The following is an 8457-nucleotide window of genomic DNA, read 5'->3' on the forward strand; positions in this document are numbered from 1 at the left end:
AGGGTTGGTCTCAGTTGCTGGTCAACGATGATGGTGTTATCTAGAAGATGATAAGAGAATACAGAAGAGATACAGAGAAAGAGAGAGAAGAGAATATAGAAAAAGCAGGGGTGTTTTTTGTGTTTTGAGTTTTAACGTGTTTTGGCTGAAAATGACCAAAACGCATTTTTGGTGTTTTGAGTTTTGTGTGTAATTTTTTTTTTTTTTTTTGTATTTTGAAAAATGCATTTTTGAAAATGGGTAAGTAAATCAATTTTAAATGTTTTAAAAAACTGAAAACAGAAAATAACCCCAAAACAACAAAAAGAACAAGCTCTTAAGTTTTGAAAAATATTTCGCATAAGACTTGGATGAGCTCGAAGAGTCTATGGGAGGTCGAGACTTAGCATTGCATAGTTCGAAGACTCCTTCAGAATCTTCCTAGCCCAATTCACCCGGTGGGTCCAAAAAGTCTTTAAACCCACCTAGAGGATACCCATCGGGGTGTCTTACCCCAAAAAAACCTTCAGGACTTCTAGCCTCACCCGATGCATTCTCCTAAAAAAGTCTTGAGACTTTTGTCTGTGGATCTCACCAAGTGTCTATAAATACCAGCTTGCTGCAAGGCAAATGGATTCCTTTGAGACATTTTTCAGATCTCTCGAACCTCTTAGAACATATTAAAGACCTTTTTGGGTGACTTTTTTCCCAAATCTTCTCTTGAGTCTTCTCTCTGTCTTGGAAACTTAATATTATACCTTGACTCAGTGAGAGCCTACTCCCATGAAAACCCAAATCGGGAACACTACGTACATATATATATATCTGCATCCTATTTTTTAGATATCAGCATTTAACTTAGGCATCGAAGGACTTGTATGGGGAGGATCCTTGTGTGCCTTTTGACTATTTTTGTGAGGCATATATCCCTGAAGACCCAGAAGACTATATCCCAAAGATTTTCCGAACCATTTTGGAGGCTAATACCCGAGGACTCTTAGGATCGATCTCCTCCGAATACTCTTAAGACCCTTCGGGGACCCCGAAGCCTTCGTTCTCTCAGTCCTCTAATCGGGTCACCAGGCTCTGTGAACCTTGGCAGCCCCCTCAATTTTCTCAAAGAACTCTACTCTAGTTATTTTTAAGATAAATAAATTCAATTGTTGTAATTAGGTAACAACAAATATATAATTGATTTTATTTATATATTTAAATCAAATATTATATATTATATATTATATATTATTAGACAACTTTTACTTGTATGGCACTACACACCCAATAGTGAAGTAAATTAGGTATTTTAAAAATCTATTTGAAAAGTGTTTTTGAAAAAATAATGAGTAATATGAATGTTGAAAATTTTGTGTTTAAAGTGTAATTTAATGAAAAGTAAAAGCATAGGACAAGAATATTCTAGAGTGGTTCGACTATCTTGAACCTATATCTACTATTATAATTCCTTATTAAAGATTTTCAAATCCATTAAAAATAAATTCAAAAAATACATTTGCTAGCAATGCACGCTATCCTTCTAACACACTCATTAGAAAATTTACAAGATATAAAAATAAAAAAAAAAGTGAGATATGCAACTCTCAATAATAGAAATCTCTTTGATCCTTTAAGAAGAAAGTGAGAAATCTCTTTGATCATTTTCTAGAATAAAGAAATCAAAGACTTTGTAAGCTCAATGTCTTTCTTTTCACTCTTCTTGAATGCCTTTGAGCATCATATTAGCTTGTATTTATAAATTGGAACATCTCTTACCAATTTCTAACCATTAGTATTGCAAAAAATTAGTTTGCAAAAATGTAGTTGTTAATAATTTCTCGAACTAAAATTGACGATATTTTGTTTTAAAATTTGAAAAACTAGTTAACAGTTTTAACGTTGAAACATTGATGTAAATGGTATGCACTAAATCAATCGACTTGATTTTGGAAGTAGTCCACAGTTTTTTTTAACTAGTCGATAATCTTAGAAAAAAAGTTAACAATTTATGTTAACTCTGAAAAATCACTTGACAATCTTAGAAAATAAGTTGACAATTTTGCTACTAAATTAATTGTTTAGATGATTTTTTCTTCTATTTTGAGGCTACTTTCTTTAACTTTTAAAACTTCAATTATATCTTAGAATTTTTGAGATTTAATTGATTTAAAAGATTAGTTTAAAACTATTTTAAAAAGTTGTTTAAGATCAAAACCTTCAAATCCAAAACCTTTAAGTCTAATATCATCAACACTTTTTAAAATTTTGTGTTAAGATATACATCAAAATCAAGTCAATACCCTAGTCCTTTGAGAGCGTGTTACTATAGTAGAATTATGATTTTTTTTTGTCTTGGATCCAAATTTTCCTTTTTACCCTTCTCAATTTCATGATCACAACAATATATATATATATATACATATTTTTTGTATAATCAAAATAAAGTTGATCCTAACCTAAGCAATATATTTTCACATAATAAAAAAATAGCGATCTAATACATCACATCTTTTAAAATAACATAAAATAAAAAATTAGGCCTTGAAATGTTTCACATACAATAAAAGAATTATTACAGATCATCAAGGCATTCCAAAATAACTAAGTAATATCACGAGAAGTCTAATCAAACACCTTTTCTTTTCCCCTATTAGTGCTTGAGTTGCCTGACATGTTGAATACCCGATAGGTGTTAAACCCATTTAGTGAGGGTTCAAAATGTTTTTCTTGCATAATGCATGAATATGATCATCTTAGGCCTAAAGGTCAAATTGTCAGGCATGAATTCCTTAAATGACCTGTTTCAAAGCTTGTTTGAGATGCAAGTTACACTTGGTAGTCCTATTCATTATGGGAAAAATTCTCATGCAATGACCTTCCAAGGCTTTACCTATCCCCATCATGACTTAATAACAACATATGATGTACATTTGCTAAATATAATCATGCCCAATGCCAAAAATATATTTTGATGCATCATAGATGAAACTGTAATATAAGAGTATACAATTAAGAGAGGGGTGAATTGAGTATTTCAAAACTTTTATGTTTGATGTAAGTTTTGCACAAAAACTGTTGTTTGCTTTTTGATAGCTTTGAAAATAATGTTGTGAATATAAAACGAAAGTACTTGAAATGTGAAAATTAAATATAAGAGAATTAAAACAAATAACACATAAGATTTATAGTGGTTAAACACAACCTAGTTATTAGAATGCACCAATGTTTAGTGTATCAAGTAAGGGGTTAGGGTAATTTTCAAAACTTTTTCAAAAAACACACATTAAGCATAGTGGAAATGGAACAAAAACGACCTTTGCAAGACTCGATTTTGATAGCCATATGCAAATATAAAGCATTAAAATGAAAAGCACAGAAGTAACAGTGGCCTCATGCCATTAAGATGTTACTGGTTGCTTTACTAATGCACCTGGACCCAAAACCTTCGGTCACGAACAAGCTCCCACAAACAAGTTTGCTCCAAGTCTCATTAGCTCCAATACCTGCTCTTTGGCTGACTACGCCAACCTCCATAGCTATAAGAGGCCAAGGTAGTCCACACTTAGGCTACAATGGAACCCTTTACCTCACCCACGTGCTAGACAAGCGAGGTTGAAGGTGACGCCAAGTTATGCTTAGTTTTCCTCAGATGAAGATGGTCGTCTCACAACCTTTAGATTAACAAGTAAAATGAAGCAATGAAAGGAGAAGTGGTATGGAGCAGGAGGAAGAAGATGAAGAACAAAAAGGAGCAGAGAGCCTCTATTTTTCTTATTTGCTTGGGGACATATGAAAGAAGGAATGGAGCAAGCAATTCTTCCACCCTTTTTGTTTTCCTTTTCTTTCTTCTTCATAAATGAGTTTAAGAGACTCATGATTACACCCCCAGTAGAGCATTTAATGCTCTATCGTTGAAAACGATGGAAGAATGGAATGCGAAATCAAATCTCACTCAAAGAAATCGTCGACTTTTTGAGACAATCGATCGGCCATTTCAACTAAATGGTCGACTGTTCAAGAAGTCTGTCGATTGTTTCATGCCTTTCATTGCATCAAGGCTGGCTAATAACTCTTAATGGCATGCCCGTTAACTCTTATCATTAACTCTTTATGGAACTTGTTAATTTAAGAGGGGGTGAATTAAGTTTTTTCACCCTTAAAAAATAAATAACTTGAAGCTTAAAGTAAAAAAAAACTGAAACAATACAACACACAAGATACACACAAGATATACAGTGGTTTGGCTATGCCTACTCCACTACCTTTGCTCTTCATTAAGGATTTTGTTCAACAAACTTACTTTGAGTAGCTTTTGAAACAAACTCAGCTACAAACATTTACAACCAATGGATTTTTCAATAGGATTAGTCACAACCAATGTCTTTTAATAGGATCAGGTTTAACCTTTGCAAGATCACAATAAAATGTGAATAAGGGATATAAGAGAAGGTATAGAATGAACATGATTTACAAACTCTTCTCTTGTGTTTACAAAGAGATGAAAGAATGTAAAAGAGTAAGCTCAATCGTTTTTTTTTTTTTTTTTGATGAATGTGAACAGTAGGGCATTTCTTGAAAGCTTTTGAATACTCGAGATTTTAGGTTCATAGCATTCTTCTTGTTCTTTAGGCTTTAGCCCCTTTATGTATTTTTCTGTCACTTAATGCATCTGTGAACCTATCTACTAAGGTGAGAGAATGTTCTTTATGTTTTAAATGCTACTTTTTGTCTCTACAATATTTCAAAATTCAGTTAGAATTAAACATAAAAATCCATATACAATTTGTCTAAAAGTATTTAATGTTCTGAAAATTAAAAACAGATTGCATTTAATGCTTTGTAACGGTTATAATTTTCAAATTCTATAGAGTATTACTCAAGTACAAAATGGTGTTTAATCGATTAAGTTTAATTTTTATTCGAATAGATATGTTTTGTAATCGACTATTTTTATTACTTACTCGATTATAAACTGCCTTTTACTCGATTAAATTTTTAGCACAAAAAAAATTAATACACACTCAATTAGAAAGCTATATTTACTCGAGTACACTAAGATCTTTACTCAATTAAAAATTTTAGTACTCGATTATATTAATGGTCCAAAGACTTGGCATATTTCTCATAAATATGTACTTGATTAAAAGAATGATGTTAAGTACTTGATTACAAAAATGATCCAAAAACTTGACAAATTCTTTGAGAATATATACTCGATTACAAAAAATATTTACTTGATAGTAAATGAATCATTACTTAATTACACAAACTAAATACTCAATTAATTTTGCATTGCTAGAAACATGTATTGTTTACTTGAATACAAATGCCTATTTAGTTGAATATATTTGATCTTTACTCGCATATATTAAGATTTATAATTGATTATCTATTATATAGTTTATGCTTACTAGATTACGCACAAGATATACTCAATTAAAATAATATGCCCACTTTGAATTAGTCTTAAGTCTTTTCTAATAAGAAAATTATTCGGGTATAAAAGATTTTTACTCAAATACAAAAATTAGATCATAGAATTATTCGATTACATAAAGCAATTTACTCAATTAAAAGAACCAATATTCTGACATAATATGAGATATGTCTTTATTAGTCGAGTAACACACATTAGTACTCAATTAAGAACCGTGATTTACTTGATTGATCTTTATATACTACTCGATTATTTTTACAATCGTTCATTAAGTTTAGTACATTGTTTTGATCATCATCACTTAACATAAATTTTCTTATTTCCTCATCAAATAAAAACTTTAACAAATTAACAGATTACTCAACACTCTTAATGCTCTTCATCTGTTAACTTTTAACAATTTGTTGATCCATTTGTTAACTCTTAACAAAAACATCCATTATCACCATTAACTCTTAATGATGATTGAGAACATAAGACAACTAGAAATCAGTAATTTAATGCATTACGTATTTTGTGTGTGAACTTCTAGGTTCACAACCATATAACAATCAAGACACATTAAACTCTTTGATACTGATCAAACACTTTGATTTACTATGAGAAACTCTTTATTTTCTCATAACACCCTGGAAGGTCCTAAATGACCTCTAGCATAATGTCAGGACGATCCTAATGGCAATGAAGTCAATATTTCAAGTAAACCTATAAAGGCTTTCGATTACTGTACACTATAATTCATCCACTAACTAATATCCTGACTAAGTGAGAGTCATGGACTGATCAAACTCATAAGACTTGATAGCTATGCCAAGATCCAATATGGTGTTATCAAGATAACACATCAGAACTCATTTTTGATCGTGCACACCATGGCATAGCTAACTGAGACCGCATAGGATGTTCACATCATGCCAAAGACCAATGGATCCCGTCAGCAAATATTTATCTTCATACACCACTAAGCCACTAACACTACTTCATTTAGATCTTTTTTGTTCGATGAGAACTCAAAGTCTAGGTGACAAACAATATGTAATTGTTATAGGAGATTATTACACTAGGTTCACTTGGGTGATATTTCTTGCTTGTAAGAGTGAAACATTTAAATCATTTTTTTTTTCAAAACAGTTCAAAATGATAAAGGTCTAACTATTTCCAAAATTAGAAGTGATTATGGAGGAGAGTTTGAAAATGAACAATTCAAATGTTTTTGTGAAGAAAATAGTCTGGAACACAATTCCTCATGTGTTAGAACACCTCAGTAAAATGGGATTGTTGAAAGGAAAAATAGATCATTATAAGAAATGGCTAGGACCATACTTGTTGACAAAAATCTTCCTAAATATTTTTGTGCAGAAGTCGTAAATACATTTTGTTATATTCTAAATAGGGTTTCCATAAGACCTATTTTAAAGAAAACCCCCTACGAGTTATACAAAAATAAAAGACCAAACATAACCTATTTTCACATCTTTGGAAGCAATTATTTTATTTTAAACAATAGAAAAGATGTCTTAGAAAAATTTGATGCCAAGAGTGATGAAGACATCTTTCTAGGTTATTCCTCTCAAAGTAAGGCTTATAGAGCATTTAACAAAAGAATATTAGTAGTAGAAGAATCAATCCATGTGTTGTTGATGATTTAAACTACTATATGTCTACCAAAGCCAAATGAAGAATGCAATGATGAGTTAAATCAAAATCTTGAAAAACTCTCCTTAGAGCATAAGGAAGAAAATCCCTCATGTTAAAATATCATTAATGAAGAAAAATGATCGACAATTTGGCATTCAATTTTAAAAACATGGTTTTAATGTTCAAGTGCGCTCTATGGCTAAGTTTGATAAATCAAATGTAAAAGATTTTTTTAATAATAAAAACTTGTTTTTCAAAATGCCATCAAGGATATTGAAAACGTATTTTGGCATTGAATAATTTTCTGTATGGTGTTTAATAAAATAATATAGTTGTACCTATAAAAGATTGACGCATAATATCAAATGAGCTTTTTCATCATCAAAACAATATCAAAGAGAAAAATAACAATCTTCTCCTTTTTGATGATGATAAAAGTTATCAACACATCAATTTCTCCCATTTTTTGTCATGATTCAAAAAAGATTTAAAAGAAATGGCGCCTTTAAAAAAAAAGAATACTACCAAAACTCCCCCTTAATATAAACTTCCTCTTAATATGACTTGTCCTTAAAAATACAAATAAACAAACATTTGTGGATAAGAGATGAACAAGGCAATGTAATTCGAAACAACATGAGTCCAATACATGAGTCACGAGAGTAATACATAAGAAACACAACCATCAAAAAGCAAGAACATGCAATGGTACAAAATGTGTGAACATGTAATTGAGCAAATATCTAAGACTCAGCTGGCGGCTGTGGAGAAGAGGATGATACAGGTAGTGGCAGGCGAGATAGAATGGATGTTATGAATTGCACTATTTGAGCCGACATCTCATCTTGCCGGCTGCAAATATCCCTAATTTCTCATTGAAGATTGTTGACCTTAGACTTGAGGTCTACCATGTCGTGCAGGAGGAGTTGAAGATCATTTTGATGCTGCAAAGAGTTATCCAAGGGCTGAGATGATGGAACAGGCAATGGGGATCGAGGCAACTCGAATGAAAAAAAGGAGGAGGAGGCAGAAGTTGGTCTTCCTCATCCTTTGAAACATAAAGACATATTCATAAGTCAACAAAAATATACCAAATATCTTGTAAAAAGATTTGAAATGCAAGATTGCAAGCCTATTGCTACACCAATGAGTAGTTCATCTTATCTTAACAAAGATGAACTAGAAAAATCTGTGGATATTAAATTGTATAGAAGTATGATTTGAGCTTTTCTCTATTTGACCACAACTAAATCGGACATCATGTTTAGTGTTTGCTTGTGTGCTAGATTTCAATTCAATCCTAAAGAATCTCATCTTAAAGCTGTAAAGAGAATCTTCAGATATTTGAAATCTTCACCCAATATTGAGCTATATTTTCCAAAATTCAATATTTTGGATCTAATTCTTAC

Source organism: Diospyros lotus, chromosome 4 (assembly GCF_014633365.1).
Source record: "Diospyros lotus cultivar Yz01 chromosome 4, ASM1463336v1, whole genome shotgun sequence".
Lineage (NCBI taxonomy): Eukaryota > Viridiplantae > Streptophyta > Magnoliopsida > Ericales > Ebenaceae > Diospyros > Diospyros lotus.